General features: G+C 32.9%; 1 protein-coding gene across 4 annotated transcripts in view; it reads left to right on the top strand.

Annotated features, from left to right (window-relative positions):
• LOC128675832 (uncharacterized) overlaps positions 1–15416 on the top strand; it is a 180375-nt gene that overhangs the window by 4588 nt on the left and 160371 nt on the right. The window contains exon 2 of one of the 4 annotated variants that reach the window (XM_053755532.1): positions 4343–4377. The exons of the other annotated variants lie outside the window; for them this stretch is intronic. The gene's annotated coding sequence lies outside the window, so the exon portion shown is untranslated. The remainder of the gene's footprint in view (positions 1–4342; positions 4378–15416) is intronic. 4 annotated transcript variants of the gene reach the window in all.

The raw sequence follows: 15416 nt of genomic DNA, 5'->3' as shown, positions 1-15416 counted from the left end.
CAAAAAAACTCCGGGCGGCAGAAGTGAAAACTTGAACATTAACGTTGTGTACTTTTGACGTCTTATGAATGTTCGATCAGAGACACGTATTCTGTCGCGAGATAAACATTTTTTAGCCATCACAAAAAGTGCACAACGCCGTTAAAGAAGTTTTCACTTTCCAAAATTATTGACCGTTTTGTGATGAAAGAAAATAAACCTAAATAGTGATGTCATCAAGAAGGACTTGCGTGACACCTAAGGATGCCGAACATTATAAGTGAAGAAGAAAACGTACATAATTGGATCTTGGGCGCCGACCGAGACAGAGCAGAGAACGTCATTCTTGCTCGCGAACAAAAATGACGCTTCGTTTTCTGCGGCGCCGACGCTTTTTGGATGAGTTTGGATGAGAGAAATGTTACGTGAGGAAGAAACCAGAAAAGCGCTGACATAAGACAGCGTTATTATATATATATCAAAATAGAATTCTATGAGAGTCAATCCCAAGATTTACTCCTTATAAGGCAAACAACAACTCCTCTCAATACATATTTGACAACATTGTGCATGTTCGGAAAATTTTAAACTTATTTAAAAAGTTGGTGATTACACTGATAGAGCCTTACGTAATAAAGATAAATTGTATGTCCCCGGGCATCGGTTGGCCAAAAGTTAGAACGTCTTTTGTTGGGAACTGTATCCGTTTTTATAATAAATTGCCTAAATGGATTCTTGATTTGCCGAACAAAAAATTAAGAAATTATATAAAAGAAGTACTTTGTAAAAAGGCATATTACAAGTCTGATGAATATGTGAACGACAATAATGTCTGGCCCAAGCATGGTGCAGTATCCTCATAACATATGTAATTGATTTATGTCATTATTACGTACGTTTTGTACATTTAGCTTTTTATTTACATTTTTTTTGTGTGACAATTTTCAATAATTTTATTGGAAATACAACTTTTATTTTATTTATTCATCAAATTTTGACATTTTTAATAATGATGTAAATTCGTCCTCCTAATTTTTAATATATGTATAAGACCTATATTTGTTAATTGACGTCCTTGGAGAAAAGGCTGCGGTGAAATTTGTTGCGCCTCTTCTTCTTCACCTGCGCTTTGGAAGCCGGCAGTAGACTTAGTTTAAGTAATTTATATTATGATGTATATTATCCTAAATTGAATAAAGAATTTTGAATTTGAATTTGAAAACACTTTCAGTTGAAGTACCTAGGAAATTACTTTATTTATGTTATGATATATTATGTATACAAGTAAATACCACTGCAAGCCGTTATCTGAAAATTTTATAGCCGAGCTGGCCAAGATTATAATGCCTTTAATAAGCAAACACATTTGCGGACCGACTCTGAACTCTCAGATACTATTTCAGTGTCAAATATATCTAAATTTTAATAGACGGAGACAAAATATGGAGAATGTAGAGGTATAACTTGTTGCAATTATGTTGTAACCATTATGCGTTTATTTATTCAAACTTAATTTACCAAGAAGCGACAAGTCTAGTCAAATTTCAGGGAAACCTATTTATTTTATTTATTTAAAACTTGATTACACGAAATTACATAAAAATATGTAGAAATGGTGGACTTAACGCCATTTATGGTGTTCTCTACCAGTTATCGGTAAGACCATAGATAAAATAAATATATTATTCTGTTATCTATGGGTAAGACTAAATAGAAATAGCATTGTGGTGCGATAAAGCGCATCCAATAAATAGAAATAGATAGTTATTTACTAAGTTAAAATTAAAGTTAAAGTAGGTTGATGTTTTATGTTTTGTGGTCTTAAATGCGTGCTATCTCTCTCTCTCGCATACGCTTTTCATTCTCAGATATACCGCAGACAAGATTTTTTCCTTTTCCGACCTTTTTCGTTCCAGCGAATTTGTCCAATATTAGTAATTTATACATATTTAAAAGAAACTAACTTTTAAATATTGAAATCTTTTCTTCCATTCCTGTACACTGGTTATTCTATATAAAGATGCAGACTTGCAAGGTATGTGTGATAGGACACACAAGGAAGCTGTTAAGTGTCTCCTAAACTATTATTTTAATCCTATGGGATTACTTAGCAGGGGGTCCAAAGTTACCAAATTATGTCTGCGTATCAGTCACCTCTATTACTGAGGGTGTAAAGTCGAAATTGGTTTTTTAATTTACATGTTCAGTGACATTGTGTGTGGTGATTACATCGTGAACACCAGGATCGGTGTAAGCAATTAATAAATGATTTATGTGGGATACAAGGAGACGTTTAAGTGGCGTGTAGTTCCCGCCCTAGTTTAAGACTATTTCTTATCCTTAATGAATAAGAAAAGTTAAGCTTTATATATGTATAATAACCTTTCCCAAAGAGGATTAACTGAATCATTGTTGTATCTTCAAAATTTAAAGATTTATTTTTTATGCGGGATCTCGGGCATTAAATGACTGAGATTTCACTAAATTTAGAATGTAAATTCACGCGGGCGAAGCCGTGGGCAACAACCAGTTAAATTATAATTTCGAAGTATTTTTCCCGTAATGCTTGGAGCTCCAGACTAAGACGAAAATCTAAATGGAACCACATTGTAATAATATTGTCCTGTAGAACTTAGTCTGTGACATTACCATTCAAACAAAACGAGTATACACACCGCAACAGATTTAGCTTTTACGTCGCTAGCGCCACTTGTTATTGCACTGTGAACGTCAACTGTTAACTTGCACTTTAATAGACATTTAATTAACGGCGTCCTGAGTGAGCGACTAAACTCTGCACGATGCTGTGCGTGTATGAACGATCACGACGATAACATGAGCAACAAGTAAATGCATCCACACATTAGTTGCGCCGCATCGCTGACTTGTAAAATTCAGTCGGGACAGTGGGTGAGATCAGCATGCGTGCGCGCAGGGAAATTAAACTCGATTGTCCATATTTGTACATGTAAAGTTATCATCAATACATATAATAAAATTGAAGAAAGGTCAAATTTGTACATTGGATATTTTTTTTTAAATTCTTAATGGAATATACTTAGTTACTGATATAGATGACGAAAATATAGTTTTGGAAATTTTTGTCTGTCTGTCTGTCTGTCTGTCTGTCTGTCTGAACGCGCATCACTCGAAATCTACTGGACCGATTTGCTTGAAATTTGGTATGTAGATACTTACCTTATATACCGGGTTAACATCTTAGATACATTTTATCCCGGTAAATGGTCAGGTTCCCGTAGGATAATTGAAAATGAATTATGAATCAACAATGCCTCAGAATCCCGGGTTAACATCTTATAGACATTTCATCCCAGAAAATGAGGGGTCCTGAAGGAAAATTAAAATAACAATGGATTGTTATTTACTTTACGCAGCCGATTTACTTTTCAATTTTGTAGAAAGGTGTAAACAGAATATAAACAAATTGTTTTTATCGATTCTGATATAGATATAATGGGCGCAGTATGTATCAATATATCTGTATAAAACTCTTTCGAAGTATTATTATGTTACTTTCTTTGAGTACTGACGGCTGACGCGATAAAATTACCGACATTTTGCTATGAAATTCATGCGGGCGAAGTCGCGGGCAAAAGCTAGTTAGAAATAGTCATGTATCTTCGCTCCCGTGGGAAAAATCGGGATTTTAATTTACCAAAAAGTTGTTTAACTAAAAAGATATAAATGTTAATATAACTAGTTTTCTATTTGTTTACGGAGCGATCAGTTTCACGTCATGTTAATATAATTTAGATAGATGTGCGTAAAAATAACACATTTGCTACCATTTTTTATGAAGTCCACGTGATTACGTAAGCCAAAAACGCGTTAATATCCAAATAAATTGAGTGAAAGGTGTAGAAATAGAGAAAAGAGAGAGAGAGAGAGTGAATATAGGGTGAGTGTAAGTTATAAGGGGGCGTCCATAATCACGAGAGAATACTAATTTGTTAAGCAGTATATATAGTTTTTTTCTTTTTAAAATATCAAAAAAGGCGTTTACACAAGGAGCGTGTGATTTTGAATGAAATCTCACCAAGGAAAGATTAAAAAATTAAAAATACGCCTTACGCAATTTATGGATGGACAGTTGAACAAAACTATGATTTAAATCATTAAATATGATTTTATTATATGTTTACGTCCTGTTTATCATAATGATGTCAAATGAAGAGTTAAGAAAATTTACAACATTATTTACAGGCCAATTAATTATGTAAAAGCATGTAATTAATATAATGTGTAAAAGCGACTGTAAATAAATATAATATATAATGTGCAATAATGATATTTTCTCGTGTTACCTCTCACTTTTTGTCTCGTTTTTCCATGTACGCCAAAGATGAGGGAACCACCAGGTTTTTCGAAGATCATTAAGTAAGAATTAGTACCGTATTATTAATATTTTATACTTAAATTTCACAATATTCTTAGTGGACCCGCTCGTATTTTGATATTATAAGAGCAGGACTACTACCTACCTATTATTTGTAGAATATTAAAAAGCCTTGTGAGTGTTGACATTTAAAAACTGTACTATAAATCCTTTAACACGTGATTTTCTAAGAAAACTGGGAGAGAGGGGTACCGTCATTTTAACGTACATGGAAACACGACACAAAAAGCGCTGTAAAGACGTCGATTACGTTATTTTTTTTACGCCAAATCCGGGGTTCGTGGCGTCACAGCCCGGAACGCAACCCGCAACGGTGAGAGAGAATGTAAATTGAATTATAAGTGGACACTATTTAAAACAGTCCCGTCTCGTTCCTCACAAGGACATGTTGACCGACTCGGCTCGAATTAGACATTGCAAAAACACTGTACATCTATCTGCACGATTTCAAAGCAAAATGTCTTCCATTACCATTGCATAGAGGTGCAGATTAACTTGACTTGTAGCTGAGTGTACAAGAACTCTAAATGTGAGGATTGGATTAGATTAAAATAAGGAAAAGTAGTTAAGCGCTCACTTTCGACGACTTATCTTCTTGATATGGATGAGTAAGTTTTGATTTTGTTTTTTTTTTCACATAAATACAAACAATAGTGAGGATGTTTATCTATTTATGTATCCAAATGCGAAAGTCTGTCTATTCCGATTTCATGGCTTAACCACTGATGATCGATTTTGATGAAATTTGCTATACACGTGGATAAAAATACCCGTTGAAACATAGGCTACTTTTTTTTCAAAAGTCAACTCTCAAATGACTATCATGAAAAACGCATCTGTTCGCAGAGATATTCACGCGGATGAAACCGCGGGCAAAAGCTACTTATATTGTGAAATATCTTTGAGTTAGTATATCACGTTAGTTTAATAATCTTCCCATATTTTAATGTAAATCGTTGTCATGTTGTCACCCTGTTATAGATTTAAGAATACGCTAAAGACAGTAATAATTTGATATCTATTATATATATATATATGTAGATAATAAAACATAATTGAATAAACTTATGCAATTTTAATGTTCAATACAAAATCATTTGCCATAATATTTAGTAATAATTAGACGTATTGCGATGTTAACTTTGAATATTGATGATTTTGTGGTTTAATTACAATTTATCGATCAATTTCTGAGATGTACATTGGCTACCCAATTATAATTTTGCTAAATATGGTAGTTGTTGCCTGTCATGTTTTTAATTATGTTTAAATTAAATCCTACTTTGTAATTAATTGATGTTCTATCTAAAACGTCTAGAATTTTGGGGTTAAACCGTATTGAAATTAATTATAACCTTCTTCTTTCTTTTCGACTGTGTTCAATGCTAATACTGGAGTCAGTTTTTTTATTCTAACCGCTTAAAGGCATCTGAATTTTTACGACTGCCAATCGCATATAGTAGGAAGTAATCGCATATACATAACATTAACAGTCAACCGGTGTGCAGGTCTTTCGCGACGTTTTCCTTCATTGTTCACTCATCATAACGAATGCATTGTCATCAAATTCAAATTCAAATCATTTATTCAGAAATTAGACCTTCACAGGCACTGTTTCTCGTCAATCTTTATATTTATAGTTATTTCTCACAAGCTACAAACTACTGGCATTTCATAACGACCACTGCTGAGAAGAAATGCATCTAAAGTAAAGTCGTATTCTCAGATCAATTAGACGCTGGAAAATGGATGATACAACTAACTTTAAGAAGGGCAAGTTATGCTTACTGTTTAACAAGTCAAAATCTGGAAAATTTTCACTTTTCCCCCAAAAACTATTATGTGAGATAAAGCTAGCTATTGATCAATAGTAAAACAGCAAGTTGACTAATTTTCCTGCTATTTGTATCATTAAAATAATACCGTTCATTGTATCTAATTGTGGAGTATTATTTTAATTAGTTAAATTTAACGTGTAAGAAACACCGGACATTATTTAAACTTTTATTGAATATGTATTCCCTACATAAATTCAATCCTATTTAATTATAATAAATGCGAAAGTTGGTGAAGATGTACTTATGTGTGGTGTGTGTTTTGTTTGTTACACTTTCACGCAAAATCTTTTGTACCGATTGTTATGAAATTTGGTACACGGGTAGGATATAACCTGAAATAACACATACTACTACTACTTACTACTTTTTATCCCGAAATTCCCACAGGAGCGAAGCCCCGGGGCGCAGGGTGTAGTCATTTATAAAAAAATAAATCTAATTAAATCGTAAGTATTGAAATTGTTATCAAATTAACACATCCTTGTGTAGTAAAGGCTAGGTCACACGAATTTAGGCCCCAAGTCACGTGACAGTCCAAAATAAACTCAAGAAGTCTTTATTTCAACTTACGATGATATATACATGGCTACCCTTATAGAACTTAAATGAAATTAAGTGTATATAATATACTTAATTTAATTTAAGTTATGGATTTCATTAAATTAAGTTCCATAAGGGATTTATTGATTATTATCAATAATATTTTGTCAAATCAGCGCAATTAGGCTCGCGCTGTTCCAAGATAACGCCACAGATTATTTATCTAAGTATATAAGATGTCACTTCACAAATAAATATAAATTACTAGCTTTATGTCTGCAGCTTCACCTGCGCGAATTTCCCACTTAACAGTTATTTTTCCGGGATGAAATCATGCGAAACTCGAAAGCAACGTTTCGCTGTACGGTGGACTCATGTTTGTGTGTTAGGTTTTAAGCCATTTTAAGAAATTTTAAGCCATAATGTAATATAGCATATTGTATTGTGGCATAAGGATGTTTAAGTATAACGGTTAACGCGTAAATATCTAACGTAATACTCGTATAAGTTTGTTTAAGTAAGATTATCTCTGCTAAAAGAAATGTTACCAGACAAGCAGATTTATTTATAAGACAAAACTAAATATGTCCAGTGTAATCTAACCATAATTTTGCGTGGGTGAGCCCAAAGTACCTACTTGAATATTCATACAAAACCAGACTTAATTGAAGCACACTAATTCAGATATAAACTGGGGATATAGGGCTACAGAAATAAAACAAGATACCTATTAATTATTGATAAACATTATAGATATGATAGCTAGGAGAAAATGGTGGACAAAAGTTTCGCGAATGAAATTGACATATTGCTTTTAGATCAGTATACGATAGGCTGCTATTTATGTATCCGGAACTGGCCAATAATTCTAGAATATTTAAAAAGTAATTACAACATTTGAAAATAGAACTCTTCGGCTAGAGAATAAATATTTTTCATGTCCCTGTCATTTGTTTTTTTCAATTGGCGCCAATTTTGAAAATAGCTTGTCTTCATTGCCATGGATTTAACTCGTGAACATTTTCGCGCGATGATTTATTATGATTTTCGGCGTGGATTAACTCAAAAACAGTGCATCGAACAACTGATTTTAACTTTTGGAGATGAAGCACCATCGAAAACCACTGTGTATTATTGGTTTAAGGAATTTCAACGTGGACGGTCTATGCTCACGGATGAAATTAAGGAGGGTCGTCCTAAATCGGTAGTGGTACAACAAAATATTGATGCTGTGCGACAATTAGTAATGCAAGATCGTCATGTTACATACCGCGAGATAGAGGCGTCTCTGGGCATTAGTATGACGAGTATACACGCGATATTACACGAACATTTAATTGTTAAAAAAATTTGTTCGCGTTGGATTCCGCACAACTTGAGCGTAGATCAAAAACAGGCTCGTGTCGACTGGTGTAAGAAAATGATAAAAAAATACAACCGTGGCACGTCAAAAGCTGTTTATAATATCTACACAGGTGACGAAACCTGGATCTATGCTTATGATCCTGAAACTAAACAGCAGTCAACGGTGTGGGTCTTTCAAGATGAACCGAATCCAACAAAAGTTGTTCGTGCGAGAAGCACTTTAAAGCAAATGGTCGCTTGTTTTTTGGTATCAACGGACATGTAGCTACAGTGCCACTAGAGAATAGTAGGACGGTTAATTCTGAATGGTACACCACCATTTGTTTGCCAGAAGTCTTTGAAAAAATACCAAAGAACAACCCACAACGCAGAATCATACTTCATCACGACAATGCTAGCTGCCACAAGTCGGCTGAAACAAATAATTTTTGGAGGGTCAAAAGATTGAATTGACGGGTCATCCGCCGTACAGCCCCGACCTGGCACCCAATGATTTTTATTTATTTCCAAACATTAAAAATAAATTACGTGGTCAACGTTTTTCGAGCCGCGAAGAGGCCGTTGATGCGTTCAAAACACACGTTTTGGACATACCTCAATCAGAATGGAAAAAGTGCTTTGAAAATTGGTTTCATCGTATGCAGAAGTGCATAGATCATCGCGGAGAATACTTCGAGAAACAATAAAACCATATGTAATAATATATGTTTGTTTAATTTTGTTATTCCGGATACATAAATAGCAGCCCTCGTATTATTTTTGTCACATTTGACGAACCCGAAATCTCGAAAAATTAAGGTATATTATATAAATAAATATATTAGGACAAATCACACAGATTGAGCTAGCCCCAAAGTAAGTTCGAGACTTGTGTTATGGGATACTAACTCAACGATACTATATTTTATAATAAATACATATATAGATAAACATCCAAGACCCGGGCCAATCAGAAAAAGATCATTTTCCATCATGACCCGACCGGGGATCGAACCCGGGACCTCTCGTTTCAGTGGCAAGAATCTTACCACTGCGCCACCGTGGTCGTCAAAGGTAAGAAAAAGTGAATGTTCTCTAGTTTTAAATACTAAATTAAGTGACATAAGTTAGTTGAATATGTAGGATATGTATGTAGTGGTTTAGTAAGGGGCTTTTTAATTTTATGTATGTTAATGATAGTGATATCGAAGAGTCGAACATCTGTTTTTGACCTATAAACGCGTTCCGTCTTCACTTGTGCTTTGTAAATCGGTATTGGTCTTACTTATATGTACATTTTTTGACAAGATTAAGTGATGTCGTCGACAAGCGAATAAATATAAATAAATAAAATAAATAAATATATCACACAGATTGAGCTAGGCCCAAAGTAAGTTCGAGACTTGTGTTATGGGATACTAACACAACGATAGATACTATATTCTATAACATATACACATATAGATAAACTTCCAAGACCCAGGTCAATTTGAAAAATATCATTTTCTATGTTGCTCGACCGGGGATGGAACCCGGGACCTCCAGTGTAGCAGTCCGGCTTGATGACCATTAGGCCACGGAGGTCGTCAAAACTAACTCCTAACCCCATTATATGGTCCTATGTTTTGATCAGAACTAGAAGATATTGATGATTAAGTTGGTTGTTGTTCTGATGAAGACTAACGTCATTTCTCACTTATGTGATACAGCACTTAATGTTGATACAGCACAATGTAATTCAAAAGCTGCTTTAACTAGGAATTAGATCGTTTAAGGATCTAACCTAGGATCCACTGGAACTGGTTTTGTGATCGGGTGAAAATGAACTCAATGCAATTTTTAATTGAATCGTTAGTAATTCGATCGGTCTAGACATATGAGACTGGTTAATAATGTGAGATTTTACTGGTAATAATACTGGTATTATGGGAGATTTTACTTTTTATTTTAGAACACAATAAACGGATCATTTTTCTACTGAAAAAAAAATAATTCGTCACTCTGATCTGATTTTTTTTTCAGTTTAGTTTCCATTGGTTTTGAAGCGTCAATGAAACTACTGAGAAAAATAATTGTCACTTGTTCCATGGAACTATTTGCCAATGGAACTAGTGAGGATGAACCAAATCTTCCATCATTAACAGATGTGGCCAATATGGAAATAGGTATGTATAACTTGTGAAATATATTTCATATAACACAACCGTTCTTATTGCACCGTTAATAGAAGATATACAAAAAATAAAAGCGATCTCTTCCAGCCTTAAAGTGGTATTAGTAAAAGAGAAGTGAACAAGAAAATTAGTAATATAAGGAATATTGTTTCCTGTTCTTAACTGTAAATGATCTAAAAATATACGGGAATGCTGACAATACTAAAATAAAGTATGATCAACACCGATAGGATACCTTTGAAGTCTACGTTATCATTAACGACGTTTATAAAACCAACAATATGGAGATGATGGACGCGTGTTTAACAAGGCGACAGTTCATGTAATATTCATGTGTCTGGAAGGATGTCCGTAATCACGAGTTGCTATAACCGGCATCATTTCTGCAGGGCTGTCCGTATGAGATGATAAGTATTCGTGTAATGACTGTCTGTTTATGATATGTTTGATGTTTTTCTTGGTCAAAAACAAAAAAAATATCTAAATGTTAGTTGATAATTGGAAAAAATATGAAACGGAGTAGGAAAATTGCAATACTGTTTCGTAATATTTTGCCCACGACATTTTCGGAGCGGATTTTTCTTTTAACTATTGTGATTATTTACTGATTGAGTTACATATAATAACATGAATTAATGAAAATGACCAATCAGAGATACTGACTAATCGAAGGATCACTATCCTAGGTGTGTTGCACGTCAACTTTGGCGTTAACCTTACCGTGGGCAGATAAACGCAAAGTACGGCATTTTGTCGAAACGTCATCGGCGTTGCGCCCGTTACAATCGACGTCAAGTTAGACGGTGCTATGCAACTCACCTGTCGATTCCATGCTAATTAATGTAAATATTTACTTTAGAAAAATAGTGACGAGTAGTATAGTTACCTAAATTACATTTAATCAGATTGATATAAACAGATTTGAGCTATGAATTTTGCCAACAGTGTTATTAAAAGTAATAAAGAAAACTAATAAAAATTTAAACAGCATAGCAACTTCCTTGTTTTTATGAACTCTGTCTAAAATACGTTGCTATAACATAGATTTATTACAAGCTAAAACTATACATCAATATAGATCTACATTCTGGATTAAAATTTCACTTCTATTATATCTGGTTACTGACCAGCTATAAATCTAGCCTCATAAACCGTCAACTTCGATCTAAAATATCTTACTGTCATTATAACAGAACCATTTGTATCACTTTAAACGGAATTAGTACTGGAATACTTCATAATTCTCCCTCCCAAATATAGAAAGTCATGACTCTCAACGTTTTCATTAATAAATTCGGTCCCTTTTACTTTGCCACGATATGAGTCATGGAAAAAGTTGCCTTCGATTAAATATTACACACTTATTTCCTATTTTAGCAATAATACAACTTAATATGTATGGTCGTACAATGTATTCTCGACACTGTTGGAAATACTACAATGTTGTTCACGTAAAATAACTATTATATTTCATTTCACACCTTATTACGTGCCAGTAATATGATCTACATTCGAAATATGATTAGCAATAATTAGAATTTCTTTTTGTTGATCTTGTTTATCTAAATTTTGTCATATGAAATTCGTCTTTAACATAATAAATTAAAGTCTACGTGTTGAAAATTTTGTGTGTACAAAATAAATGCACATGAAATGTCTGAGTGTATGACAGTAAATTAATATATTTTAGATTTGTCGCCGTATACATAAACCTGGTGTTTGAATCATTAATTATTTTGTGTTCACTGTAATGTTTATTACTTATACAAATGAGAGAGAACAATGACGAAGATTCTTGTTTCGGGGTTTATTCGAGATTGTGCTGTCCAATGTGAAAATTTCATAGAATTGGGGGGAAAAATGTCCATCATTTACGTCTTCGGTGTCACCGTTAATGCAGCAGTCGTGAATGTCAGGTCAGAAGCTTTTTGACTACTTGAATGAAACTGATACTAGTATCTTAAATACTTATTAATAACGTGACTTTGATTTAGTTATGGTCCTTACGTTCATAAGGCATTCATATTACCTTCGCGCAATGTTCAATAGCAATGAGGAAGAAACCTAGAAAACGCTTAGATAAGAGGGAGAGAGAGGGAGAGAGAGAGAGAGAGATTTGCTTTGCTATCATAACCTGTCTTTTTCGGATCAATTAAGTTATAATAAATAAACATATTTCTATTCTATTCTATTCTATGTTCCCATTTGCTCCGATTGTCCAGTTATGATTGCATGGGATCATATTTCTTTATGAAGACAAAGATAAAGATTATTTATTTGCAAAAACATGAGTTTACGTTTTTTTTTTACAATGTGGTGTTAAAAGAAAAATTTAATTCTACATGTTTCACCGTCCACGGGTATGCAAATTTAAATGGAGAGCATGCTATCGTCCCACCAAAAAAAACGAATAAATAAAAATAACTAAATTAACTACATTTTTATCAGAGTCTATCATTTAAAAAAAATCGTTCAAATTATAATAACATTTATCAATCAGTGCCTGGTGGATCTTTTTAAATAAATTTAAAATCTGATCTTTATATTGTTGTGGAATTTTGTTATAAATTACTTTACGACGAACAATTTATAGAAAAAAAAAACATTATGACTAACGATAGGACAGGATACGTATAGTGTGTAAGTGATAATTCGCAATTTGAAAAAGTAAAATGAAATCTACCTTATGACATTGATCAAATGATGTTAACCATTAGCATTACAACAGTGTTAAAATCATATCGGTTATGCTTTATTGTTGTAAAAGTGCATATCACGGTTGGCAACCCTATTTACATTACCGTCGATGTTATCGACTGGTAATTGCAGGGCTGCGCCGCCGAATCGTGCGCAGGTTTGTTTAGCTGGTTACTGGTTATGGGTTTAACAGTAAATGAAGTCGAAATTTATTGAAATTAAGGGAAAATACATTATTTTGGTTTATGCGAAAATCATAACCGGGAACGATTATGATTTGATTAATGCAAAAAGTTAAATGTAAAATATTAATGCCTATGGAAATGTTGATACAAATAAACCTGAGTTTGTTCCATTGAGAATTATTCTTTTTTATTTTAAAATCTGCATCACTCATTTAAGCTGACTAGTTGAAGAAAGACGTAACAAAAGTTACAAAAGGCAAGAAACAGAAGGAAATCACAGTTTGGTATCAAACGCAAAACCTCCTAAAGACTACTTGGGTACATCAAAACAAGCAACTTTTGTTCTACGACTTTTCGTGATTAGTATGTAGTTTTTTTTTTATTAAAAAAATCAGTTTAATTTGCGATTCTACACTAACTCTATGTAATAGCCAACCAATATGAGACAGTACAGTAGCGTTATGTAGCGGAATCGAACATAGAGTTAACGTTTTATAGAAATGACATTAAAACTAAAAAAAAAGATTTTTTTGTATTTATTACGTTTAGACAAAATTCGTGAAACAAAAGATATTGGTCTCTCTTTCGAAGATTATGCGTTAGATACCAGTAACCCTGTACATTTAAGTTCAAGCAAAAAAAAATCGATACATTCTTTATACAAAAAAGCATACATTGGGATTTATAATCTAAAGTAACTTAGATAAAAAGCTAAATGAAAAACGAAGTTTTCCACACACTAAAAGGAAATTAATTAACAAAGATTTTCACGAAGTAGCTTGTCGGGGTTTTATCGTGGCTTGGATAGTAAATAGGCACTAGGCAGTAGGTAGTAAAGTAAGTTTATTATAAAACTTAAGGTAAGACCCTTATTGGGTCTGTTCTTATTATTTTATTTAATGTTAATAAATTTATCACGGCCACCCTGTTGCCTCGCTAGCTTGATCGTAATGTTTACGCGTCAAAGTGTTCGAGCGGATTTAGAATTATAAAATTTATGACAGCAGATCCAAATGTGCCAGCGCAGACGGAATACATCGAAAGAGATCCAAACAAAGCCTAGCTGCGTTACAAGTTCAAGCGAAATCGAGTTGTTAAATGAGTATTTCTGAATAAATCAACTCGAGTTTATGATACAGTGGGCGGCCCAAAGGTTAAGGGCACAGTGGCCACTAATAGTAAATTATGTCTCATAGATTATATTCCACTGGATTACTTAAATCTGTTTTCGTTTTCGCAAACGTCTAATGTCTAGTCAATCTAGATTTATTACTTAATCTTCTTACCGTTCGATATTTTTGTCTAATAACGATATATATTATAATAAAGAGATTTATATGTCTGTCTGTGGGATTTGACATCATTAAGTTTCTGTATCGAGCGTCTGACGATTATAAAATTCCAAGATATGAATCAGTTTTTTTTTTAATTTGCTAATAAATTAGTATATAGTTAATCTCTTTTTGGACGGTCGGCACAATTAATATGCCCAATTTCATTGGAAATTCGCCTCTATTACTGTGGATTGAAGGATTGATGTTTAGCTATACATGCAGCTGACTGTACATTTTGTACAAATATGCCACCCACGGTAGCCGATAAATTTGAAAAAAAAATGGAAATATATTTTATAGCTTTTGATAAAGGTAAATAATTTGGCAAAAATATTCTTTTGTATATTTAAGATAATCGACACGGCAATATTTTAAGGTGCTGATAGAATCTATGCTAATTTTAAAGTTCTTAATCCTTGTTAATTTTACATAAGTTCCGTTTACTTTTATATAGTTTTACACCCACGTTAAATTGCAACGAGTTTATTTTTTCCATTTTTTATTATTTAACTTCACAATTTGTCTTTGCTTTAACTTTTAAGATAAATAAAAGAAAATTAATTTTGTTTATGATAACTTCACTTTTATCGAATTCTATTCTTGTGTTTAAATCACCTATTTGTTTTGTAAATTATGTCATAAATTACTTTAAAAAGCATATCTGAGAATTACGTTGTTTTTAATACCTCTTAAAATATATTTTTCATCATGTTTATCAAAGCTTAATAGAATTTGTTTTAATTTTTTTTACAGGACTCTACCGCTAAAATAATGATTTATCGATAACAAGATCAAATAATTTGTAATAAACCACAGGTATAGAAGTCCGATTAAATTTAACATTTAAATATATTTTATGCTACAAAAATCTTTGTGAAGTCACTAAATTTCAATCCAATTTATTGAGA

The sequence above is a fragment of the Plodia interpunctella genome, chromosome 15, assembly GCF_027563975.2.
Source record: "Plodia interpunctella isolate USDA-ARS_2022_Savannah chromosome 15, ilPloInte3.2, whole genome shotgun sequence".
NCBI classification, from domain to species: domain Eukaryota; kingdom Metazoa; phylum Arthropoda; class Insecta; order Lepidoptera; family Pyralidae; genus Plodia; species Plodia interpunctella.
Note: the sequence above shows the minus strand (reverse complement) of the source record. Positions and strands in the feature narration are given on the sequence as shown.